Raw genomic sequence first — 11,561 nt, 5'->3', positions numbered from 1 at the left:
TTTTCTACTGGTCCTCTGACTTTTGTCAAGTTATATACACTCTTTGAACTCCTGTTTTCTTGTCTCTCAAAACAGAAGAATTACAGCCTGCTGCTAGAGTGTTTGTTCAGGGTAAATAATTTGTGTCTATAAGATGCCACGTACAGTCACAAGCTCCGTGAGAAATAGGCTGTAACTTCTTCTGCAACTCAGTGCTCGTCAAGACACAGGGGGAAAGCCAGTTCCCAATTTGTGTGTGATGCAAGTAGGAACAAAATTAATGTTTTGCCTTTCCCTAGCAGTATTCTTTCTCTTTTGCTTCATTTACCTCTTTCCTCCTTTCCTTTCCCTTCCTCCAGCAAAAGAGCCTGAGACTCTCTGAGAACACTAGATTCAAATTACTTTAAAGGTTGGCTCATCCACTTGAAATGACAGTGACATAAAAAAATCTGTTCACATCCCAGACTTTACTGTATTTGATTTACACACACACACACACACACACACACACATCAGGCTACCTCCCACTTGCTGAGGGAGAAGGACCACTTTTGCTGAGTTTTCATTCACTGAGAGTGAGAGCAAAGTCTCTTAAGCAGACTCTCTCCTGGCTTCATGCATGTTTTTTTATTGGATTTCTCTGTGGCCATAGAATTATTCTCCTATTAGAAGAGAGGAAGTGGAGACATAGAGATTCTACTGAGACATCGTTGTCACCATATTTGAGTTGGAAAGGACTTAAGACAGCATAGAGTCATAACTTTTTATGGGTGAGAATCCATGAAAGTGTAACTTGGACAAGAACCTGGGTCTTCTGCCCTCATATCCATGCGGATGAAGAGGCAACTGGTTGCAGTATGGCAGGGATCCTTCTTTCTTGAATTCCAGGGTCTTGCTAGTTTTCATTGCTCAGCTGCCTTTAGTTTAGGACCAGGTGGCCTCTCATGGGAAGGTCACTCTGTCCTGATAGATTGAGTTTCTTATCAGCAAAAAGCTCTGGACCCACTCACATTTCCCAGAGTTTTTCTGCTGACCTGCTGACACTTTATGTAAATGAGACCTAAGAAAACTACTGGATATAAAATCCTTATTGTTATCATTTGCCCTCGAGTTTCATAGGAATGGGGTGCTGTCTCAGGCTAAGGCTAGATCTGAACAAAGATACGGTGATAGGCTGTGCTGCTGGACCATCACAAGTGGAATGGGATTTCCACCTTAGTTTTTAGAATCAGGTAGACGAGTTCAAATCTTGCCTTTACCAGTTACTAGCTTTGTGACCTTGAGGAAGATAGTTTACTTTTTTGTGTCCAATTTTCTTTATCTGTAAATAAGTTCTGTATTTATCTTAAGGTTTTTGTTTTAGAATTGAATGAGCTAATTCCCTCATTTATACCTAAAATACTGATTGCGTGGTTCTGTGCTGGTGCCTTGGTAGTTGATTACTAAGGGAGTTGGCAATGAGAATGGGGGTGGGGACCACAGGATCATAGAGCTTATATTTCAGGATATGCTTGTTAAAGACTGGATGTGCAGTGGATTTTTAGTAAATGTCCATTCTTTTCCAAATCCCCATTGATTGTATATATATATATATATATATATATATATATATATATATATATATATTATATAAAATTTTTTATTGCAATATAAATCTCTTTGTAGTATTTAAAATATGTAGTTATAACAAAAATATGTGAAATTAATGATTTGATTTATATTTTCCTTTCAATAAGCAGAACAAAAGAAAATAGAAAACAAAGATAAAAAGTTTTGAAGGACTAGAAATAATTTTATTTCCATGGAATCATGTCTCTATATTAAGTTTTTTGGGTTTTTTGTTAAACGGCATGTAAAATTAATATGTTGTGACTTCAGTGTTGATAGCTAGGTGAGTTTCTTGTTATTCTTGTCTTTGATGAATTATTTGCACTAGATCATAAATGATGTGCATGCTACATATTGGAAATGAGGAAAAAGTGGAGACATACTACCTCCAATGTATTTTGTTACCGAGTCCAAACTCGTTCCGCTTGCCACATGACAGGCCAATAAATTGGGAGGTGAGGTGTTGGGGCAAGGAATAGTGACTTTATTTGAAAAGCTGGTAGACCCAGAAGATGGCAGACTGATGTCCTGGAGAACCCTCTTCCCCAAGTCAGAATTCAGGCTCATTATATACTGAAAAGGGGAGGGGGTGTGGTTGGTTGTTGCAAACTTCTTGCTGTACGAATTGTTTGTCCTTGGTATCCATTGTTCTTGCAGCAGTCCATGTGGGTCAAATCATGGTGCCCCTGTAAAACCTCCAACAAAACAAAGGTTATTCTCTATTTTGCAACTTGAAATTCTCTACTTAAGTGCAGAAGAGCTAACATCCTTAAAGATCAGAGCCCGGAGAATAGGCTCTCCTGTATATTTCAGGCTAAAGGCAACTTTCTTTCACAAAAGATGCAGAGCTAGCAAGTCTGAGCCTAGAAAACAGGGCACAGGTTTAAAGCCCAAGGAACACATCTAACACGGAGTCAGATTTCTTTCCTATTACAATTTCTTTTTCCATCTCATAAATAATTTTAGTAAGAAATATAAGCAATTTTGTATTTTTGCTTCTTAATAACCAATAAGTGGGCTGACTACATTTTTGTCAGCAGGGATGCTGTGCGGGCCTTGGGATCTCAGCAAATTCTTGTTGAGGGTGGTTGACCCCACAACATGTCTAATGCCCCCAGGAGTGTTGGTGAGTGTCCCTCCAGCCTGGGGCTCTATTCAGGAACCAGCATATGGGCATTTACATCTGGAGACCTCTTTTTCGGCTGCAGGAAATTTTTTCAGATACTGTGATTGAAAAATCACTCCAGCTGGGGATAATTAGGGAATAAAGGAAGAGGAAAAGGGCTTGAGTAGAGTAGATGAGAAGGACAGAAGATCAGTGTGCCTGGGGGCTTGGCAGCGGGGCCTAGGGAGAGAGGGGAGCAGAGGTGGGGAGGGGCCCGGCTCCGGAACTAGCTCCTGCACCTGTCCCCGCGCCCAAGCCACACAGCTTTTAATTGGCCCAGGACGATCTCCTGTCTGGATGTCACCCTGGGAAGTACCTTGAGAATCGAAGGTAAGGGGTGGGCAGCACTCACCTAGGGGTTCACTGAGGACTTTGGTCAAGTCCACTGTTCCTTTTCTGGTCATGTGTCTTCACTTTCCCTTTATCTCAGGATCTGAGGAGCAGGAGCAAGGAACTCAGGGAGAGATCCAGGAAGACATCTGACTGTGTTAAGACAGGACAGATACAGTGACACGAGGAGCGAGGACTATCGCAGCAAAGTAAAATGACTTCACAACTATTGCATCAGAGCTGCAGGTGTGAGAGAGCACAAGCTTGTCTAAGAGTGCAGGGGACAAACGGAAAGAAATGGTAAAATTTCCACTGACAATAGAAATTTTGTAAAATATCCTGCTACTGTTGGTTGTATCACTTGAATGAATGCAGGTGTATTTCTATGGGAATTTATAGGTTCACACAACCCCACCAGCCCCTCTTGCCCCCATCAGGGGTGGGTTTTCTCAAGCACAATGCCCCTCCTGCTTGGGTGGGCTACGCTGCGGGTCCTCGCCTGGGGCCGTGCTGCTGTTGGGCACTGAGTCCCCGAGGCACGGCCTGCGAGACACGACAGGAAAATCTCTGCTCTTGACTGGGGGCCTCCTTTTCCCGCTGCAGTGTAAGAATGCCGGTGACTCAGAAGCATGCATCCAAGCCGTCCTTCCGTGTCCTCACCATCTAGAAGCAAAGCCTGAATCTTCTGAATTTCTCCAGAATGTGGTTTACAATCACCTTCTACAAGTGAGTGTGTGTACCCTTACAAGTGGAGGAATTACTGCCGTTATCCTGGAACTTACTCGTCACTAGTCCATCTGAGTTTTCTGTGCTAGTATTCAGTATGGCATGCTAAAAATTCTGGAGTCAGATTTTGAAACCCTGATGAAGAGGATTATTTTATTTCTTTATATGATAGTCTTTTACTTTAAAATTCAGAATTTTCAATTCTTTCAAGAATTTCGGGGGGATTTGGAGAAATAGCTTTGCTTTTACCTTCCTTGCGACCTATTGCTTTATGCCTCTAACCCTCTTCTGTCACTTGTTAGGCAGTTCCGTTTGTAATCCTGTCCAGGTTGTTCATATTATAAAACATAAAGTCTGTGAAAGTACATTTCCTTTTATTCCTAAGGCATTCCACAGATACTAGTTAAATCTGTGTGTGGTTTTAAGAAGACAGAACTATTAGAACAGGTACTTGCAGGTTGCTAGTGCAAAATCCCCAAATCAAAAGTCTGGCTAAATATCTAAAATCTTTCTAATCTACCATGGATTTCTATGGATAAGCGAAACAGTTTGCTAAGAACTCAAGACCAGGTTTAGAATACAGGCTGGTGTAGCTCAGCAGGTCCTCCGGAGCTGGCGCTGTACCAGAGGGCGGGGCCGAGGGGAGAGGGCGGGTCCTGCCCTCCCTGAGCTGATAGTTTCATGGCAAAGACCTTCACCAGGTGAAGAACTTGGAGTTTCTTCTAAGAACAGTGGGTTTGAAAAGAGTCTTAAAAGCACGGGAGTGACAGAATCCCATTTGTCTCAAGTAGGGAAGAGTGGCTGGGGGGCCACTGGGAGACTCCTGAGTCCATGTGGGCAGTATTGGTGGCTTCCACCTGAGCGGTGGGACGGTCAGTGGGAAAAAGCAAACAGATTGAAGACATGATAGATGGTAAAAAGGAAAGGATAAATGCTGTCTGTGAAGGTAGGATGGAGTAAGGCCAGGGTTTCTGGGTGGATTAATAAGGTAAATGATGGTCCTGCTGTGCTCTGAGGAGAGAAAGCGGCAGAGGGATTTCCGGTGAAAAACTGATGAGTTCAGCTGTGGGTAAAGTGAAAGGCTGTTCGATGTGTGGTCTGGGAGCTCAGGTGAGAACCTGTAGTGAGTAGGGAGGTGGGGAGAGAGACCTGCAAATCATTTTGTCTTGTGAATATACAAAAAAGTGTGAGTAATACACTTACGCATCTATATTCTGGATTTAAAACCCATTAACATATTGCTATATCGACTGCAGAGGTTCTTAATTCTTTTAATAGAAATAAAATAAATAGAAGCAAAATAGTGGGGTTAATGAACATCTTAGAGTTGATGTGTGTCCTTGTATGTACCTTGATACCTCATCTGTTTATAACCATAATCTATTAAACATTAAATAGTTTAGCTTAAGAGTTAAACAGAGGGACGTGACACACATTGTTGGGAGCTGAAGCTGTTCTCCTTGGGCAAATTATGTAGCCTCTCTGTGCCTTAGTTCCATTTTCCTGTCCCCGGGACACTCATCACAGTTTATTTCCTAGATTAGAAGTTAGGAGGGGGAAGAAGACGCAAGATGGCGGAGTAGAAGGACGCTCCTAAGTCACCCTCTCCCACAAATACACCAAGACCCACATCTACAGACCCACTCAGCCAACCAGAGCACCTGCGGAACTCCAACAGATCATCGCCCTCTTCAAAAGATAAAGACGCCAAAAATCTGGTAGGAGAAAAGGAAAAAAGAAAGAACAAAAGGCAAAGCAGCGCGGGACGGGTCCCGCGGGGAGGGAGCGGCAAAGGAGGACTGGCGCTTGCTCGCTGGGTCTCCCCTCTCCAATTGAGAGGCCAGTGGGACGGAGGGGGAGCCTCCAAGGCTTGGATCTGTACAGAGCAGCCCTTGTCTGACAGAACTAAGTTAAACGGGCACAGAGCGTCCCCCCGACACCCAGCCTGAGACGCGGGCCGACAGCGGCGGGCAGGGCCAGGCTGCACAAGCCGGGCGGAGGACGGGGGCGGCTACACGGAGGCAGCTCCGGGGGACTGCAAGGGGCTGGGCGCCGGGGCTGTGGGTGTACAGGACAGAACAACCTGGGCCCTCCATAAAACAGCAAGGTTGACGTGCTTTCGGGGGAAGGGTGCAAACCCCCATCTCTGAAAACCCGCGGAAACTTTTCAGGGGAAGAGAGGCGGGGCCCAGGCACAGCTGCCATATTCTCCGGCGCTTAGCACCCAGGCAGGGGCGGGGGCGAAACCTGCATCCATACCGAAGGGCTTTGCAGCGACAAAGGCCAGACTGAGACGGGCCTACAGCCCGGGGCAGGTGGGATCCTTCCATCCTTGTCTCTCTGAGAACTTGCTCCAAGGGGACAGGCAAGGAGCTGAGTCTTGGCTCGGAGCAGGGACGAGCCTGCCCCTCGGTCTTCCCCGAGCCCACCCGCGGAGCGCCGACCAGGGCGGAGCGCGACCAGGGCGGAGCGCGCAGCCGCACAGAGCAGTGGAGCTACCGGTGGCGCAGGCAGAGGGAGAGCGGCCCCCCGCCTGTCGGGCAGGAACAAAGCCCCTGACCGAGGTGCTGGGAGGGGGCACGACCCGCCCTCCTGCCTGGCCAGTCTGCAACATCTGACTGCGGCATCCGGAGGGGCAGTGACCCGCCCGCCCGCAGCACAGGAGAGCTGCATCTGACCCCGTGTTAGGAGGAGGCGCGATCTGCTTGCCGACAGGTGCTGGGAGCAGCACAGAAGAGGGCGCCAACGGAGGGCCTATGAAAACAAGCTGAGCTTCCAAAACAGGACGAAGACAGAAGGACTTCACATTAAAAGCACACAGACTCCAGGAGAACACCGACAACCCCTTTTTTTTGTTTTTTTTTTGTTTTGTTTTTTTGGTTATTTTTTTAAATCTGTTTTCACCTGTTCTATTTTCAATTACTCTCTTAATTTTTACTTCTTAATTCATTTCTATTTCTCTTGGGTTTTGATGTCCTGTTATTGATTAGACACAGGTTTCAAATACATCTATTCATCTCCCCACCCCTTTTTTTTAAAGGTTTTAAAAGGACGTCTCAACCCGATTAATACTCTGCTTCAACTTGCTCTTCTATTATTCAGTATACACTGTTTTCAAACCCTCTTTCTCCCTTCTTTTAAAAACTTTTCTCTCTCTCTCTTACTTTTTTCTTTTTTTTCCTTTTTTCTAAGTTCTATTCCTAAATAGGCATTAGATAGATAAAATCCTTAAGAACCAAAATAGACAACTGACACTCCATAAACCACAGTGCCAGAGAGGTATGAGCAAGATAAAGAAGCAGAGAAACCTTTCCCAATTAAAAGAACAAGAGGAATTCCCTGAAAGGAAGATCAATGAAATAGACATCGATAGCCTACTATATCAAGATTTCAAAAAAGGAGTGATCAAATTGCAGAAGGAATTAAAAGAGATAGTGTTAAGAGATATAAAATATGTCAAAAATGAAATTGAAGCTATAAAGAAGAGCCAAGTAGAATGAGTAAACTCATTGACAGAGATGAGGAATGATCTAATAGCTGTGCAAAGCTGACTAGTAAATGCAGAGGAACGAATTAGTGATCTAGAAGACAGGGCAACAGAAAGCACACATTCAGAAGAACTACAAGATAAGCAAATAAAAAATAATGAAAATAGCATAAGGGACCTATGGGATAATATAAAGTATCCCAATCTTCGCATAATAGGGGTCCTAGAAGGGGAAGAATGATCAAAGGGGATTGAAAAGGTTTTTGAAGAAATCATGACTGAAAACTTCCCAAACTTAAAGAAGGAATCAGATATCCAAGTACAGGAAGCTCAGAGGGTCCCAAACAGGAAGAATCCAAATAGACGCACACCAAGACATATCATAATCAAGATGGCCAGAGTCAAGGATAAAGAAATGATTCTAAAGGCAGCAAGAGAAAAGCAAAGAGTGAATTACAAGGGAACCCCCATAAGGCCCTCAGCTAATTTCTCTACACAAACACTACAGGCCATAAGGGAGTGGCCAGGTATATTCAAAGCCCTGAATGAAAAAAAGATGCAGCCTAGGATACTTTATCCAGCAAGGCTATCCTTTAGCATAGAAGGAGAAATAAAGAGTTTCACAGACAAAAAAAAGCTGCAGAAGTTTAGCAACAGTAAACCCATGCTAAAAAGGATATTGAAAGGGCTATTCTAAATAGAAAAGCAGCAGGATGCTACAGAAATGAGAAACTCACAACTGGAAAGGTGATAACTCATGAATTACAAATAAAGAAAACACGAAATTATAAAAGAAGGCATACAAATCACTGAGAGTGGGAGAGGGAATCAGGGAAATATAGAATTTTTTTTCTTTCTTTTTTAAATTTTTTTAACAGTAGGATGGGTTTGAGATCATGTTATTATCAGTTTAATAAAAACAGTTATAGTAATAGGTTAATAGATTTATAAAAAAGGGTAACCACAAGTCAAAAATTTACAAGGGAGTCACAGAAATAAAGTCCATGATAATACAAAGGAAAATTACCAAACCGAAAAATACCATATGAGATCGCTCACATGTGGAATCTAAAAAACAAAAACAAAAGCAAACAAAAAACAAAAACAAAGCATAAATACAGGACAGAAATAGAATCATGGCCAGAGAATACAGACTTGTGGTTACCGGGGGGTAGATGGTGGGAAGGGATTGACTGGGATTTCAAAATTGTAGAATAGATAAACAAGATTACACTGTATAGCACAGGGAAATATACACAAATTGTTAAGATAAATCACAGAGAAAAAAATATGACAATGAGTGTGTATATGTCCATGAATGACTGAAATATTGTGCTGAACACTGGAATTTGACACAACATTGTAAAATGATTATAAATCAATAAAAAATATTTTTAAAAAAAGTTGGGAGGAAGGCTGCTGTAGGGAGTGAGAAGTGGCAACTGCCAGGGACACTGAAAAGAGTCAAGAACTGATTAAAGCCGATAAACTGAGTACAAATACCCTCAAAAAAGAAAGAATCCCACAGTCTTTTGAGCCACTTAGCGTAAGGGAAACAAAACCATGTGGAACCAAACTTCTTGAGCATGTGAGTATTGTGGCTGTTAATGTGTCATCAGAAAAGTGTTGAGAAAAGGCCTTTTGGTTTCCCTTGATGTTTCCAGTAAGGATGGACAGCAGAAGGGGAAAACCCCCGCTTTAAAGTGAAAGCTGCTGTTTTGTGTGAAACTGATCAAAGGTTGGAAAACAGTCATCAGCGGTGCTGGCAAGTGAAAAGCCTTCTGGTTTGGGTGAGGCACCTACTGGGACTTCCTGGTGACCTGCTGGGTAGGGGCTGGGAGATGGGCAGTAGGTCTGCCAGGTGACCCGGGCATAACCCCGGGGTCTGAAGCTGCTGGTCTGACTAGCAGACCAGGGCACAAGCAGTTTTAATGGGGCAGCTCGGGATGTGGCCTGGGACACCTACGATGCTGAGGGCGAGAAGAGGGCTCCCCTGAGGGGGTGTCCATGCAGAGAGTGGAAAAATCCACCTGCAGGGACAGAAGTGCCTCTGAGCAAGGGGCTGGATGCACAGGCATGACTGGCCTGAGCACGGAGGGTTCGGGGAGCCGGAAGTCATACATTGGCCAGAGCAGCCATGTTCCTGAGAAACTGGAGGGAAAAGATGTTGAAAAGGCAGGCTGCAGACCGACCGTGTGGTGGGTCATGAGTGACAGTCAAGGACTGGTCAGTCAGGCACGAGAGAACCCTGTGGGCGTCCCAGCTGGGACATCACGCCGGTGGGAGGAGCAGAGTTATAGTCTATGACACTTATTAGCTGTGTGACTTTGAGCAAGATCACCCCACCTCTCTATATATATCTTCATCTGTAAAGTGACAGAGTGACAAGCTCGTGTCGTCAGAAGGCTTAGTTTAGCTCTGATCCTCTGTGTCCAGTCCTGTCAGTGCTGCCCTGCTAGGTTCTGCAGCGGCTGCTCTTACCCTGACATGGGAGGGCGTAGAGGGACATTGTAGCACACGAGGGCAGGAGGGGGGTGTTTTAAAAGCAGACATGTAGCCACCTGCAGCTGCAGACCGGCAGGCAGTTTGTTTGACGGTCGTGGAGAGGACTTTGGAGGCCTTAGCATCGTCTTAAGACTTGTTTTCCCTTGGGGACCGGATTTGCCTTCGCAGATTAATGTTGAAGATTTGGGCTTCTGGCAAAGCTGTTTTCAGAGATGGGTATATACGTAACATATCGTATGAAATAAAATGCTTTTATTTAAATTGTGGGACTTTGCAGCTGTTGGGAACAGCTCTGTTGGCCTGGTCTCCACGGAGGACACTAGGGGTCAGCAGAGCGTGCGGGAGGGCAAGCAGCCCACAGTGCTGCTGCGGGGGGTTCTCCCCAGCACGGCGCTCTGTTGAGTTGACTCTTCTCTGAGTTTGGTTGCCAGACGAGCAGACAGCAAAGTAATGAGTTCTGGTGGGATTGCATAATGACAGGAAGAAAGAGGGACCCGTAGTTTTCTGGACTAGGACACGTATTTTGTTCTTGATCCAGTGTGTTTCATTGCGGATTTGATGAGTTGTGTCTATTCTGGATCTGATTTGGGCTAATCTGTATATTTGGAAAGGAACCGAGATGGAATTATTGCAGGCACTTTGTGCTCTAATAAGTCCCATGCAAACATAAACACGGATGAAACATACGTTTGAATTTAGTGGTGTAGGGAAGGGTTTCTGCACATTACAGGGGAAGGCAAGGCAGAATTCCTCTTCTTTGTGGGTAGGGAATTGGGTCCACCTGTTTTTTCTGTAACGGTTTCTGAGAGCAGTTTATGGTAATTAACCAGCATTGACAAATGGTGGCACACATTGCATTTAAGAGCTGGCTGGCTGCAAACTTGTGTATTGGACAGGTGGATTACACAGAGAAGTGATCTGGTAGATGGGAGAGAGAAGGAGCACAGGCATGGGCACCCCAGCTTCAGGTTTAAATCGCCATTTCCACACCATAGGAACTTGGACTAGAATGTAACCTCACTTAGCCTGTTGGTGAATCAGTAAACTGGGCATGATAATATTCACTTCTTCCTGGGTTTGTTGTAAGTTGTGTCGATTGAAATATATGTGCAGCCTAAAAGTTAAGAGTTAAGTTTATTTGGCAAGAGGACACGAACCGGGATGACAGCCTCTCAGATTGCTCTGAGGGACTGCTCCAAAGAGGTAGGGGAGGAGCTAGGATATATAGGAGCTTTACAAGGAAGACCATGTAGTTGGAACAATAAAAGATTGCTTGTTATCTAAGGAAAACCAGATATCTCTAGTTTAAGAATTTAGTGCTTTTCTATTTATGGGAAGAAGCAAACATTTGGTCTCACTGAATTCATTCCTTTGACAAGCACCTAGCCATCTAGAGCCAGTATCCTGTCCTTTCTTATTCTGAGTCCCCTCAGAGGGCACCATTGTGAGGGGCTGCAGAGGCTGGGCTGCAGGCCTGTACTCGCAGGAGGGTGGCAGCAGCCGCTGATGACTTGGTTTCTGAAATCTTTGTTTACTGACATGGTTGCAGTATTTTAGTTCACATTGTAGTACTTTCATTCACAGTGCTCCCCCTTGGTCCTAAATTCGACCAATATTTTGAGAGACAATTCATGACCAATTTTGTCCCACGGTGCTAGGATGGCTCATTCCTAGTTCAGGTGAAGAATCTTCTGAGCTGCCATTCAAGGTGTTAGGTTTTTTATCAGGACCTGTTGATACTAAAATTCTCTGGATCGCCTG

At 44.5% G+C, this 11,561-nt stretch overlaps 1 long non-coding RNA gene across 1 annotated transcript; it reads right to left on the bottom strand.

Moving 5' to 3' along the window:
- Window positions 1–2,041: 2,041 nt before the first annotated feature.
- LOC140694605 (uncharacterized) lies at window positions 2,042–6,232 on the bottom strand. The gene is made up of 3 exons (XR_012070190.1): window positions 6,068–6,232; window positions 3,105–3,185; window positions 2,042–2,282 (listed from the first exon to the last, which is right to left on the bottom strand). It is a non-coding gene; the product is annotated as an uncharacterized lncRNA (long non-coding RNA).
- Between the last annotated feature and the right edge of the window lie 5,329 nt (window positions 6,233–11,561).

The sequence above is a fragment of the Vicugna pacos genome, unplaced genomic scaffold, assembly GCF_048564905.1.
Source record: "Vicugna pacos unplaced genomic scaffold, VicPac4 scaffold_65, whole genome shotgun sequence".
Classification (NCBI taxonomy): domain Eukaryota; kingdom Metazoa; phylum Chordata; class Mammalia; order Artiodactyla; family Camelidae; genus Vicugna; species Vicugna pacos.
This window is presented reverse-complemented; position numbering and strand designations above follow the sequence as displayed.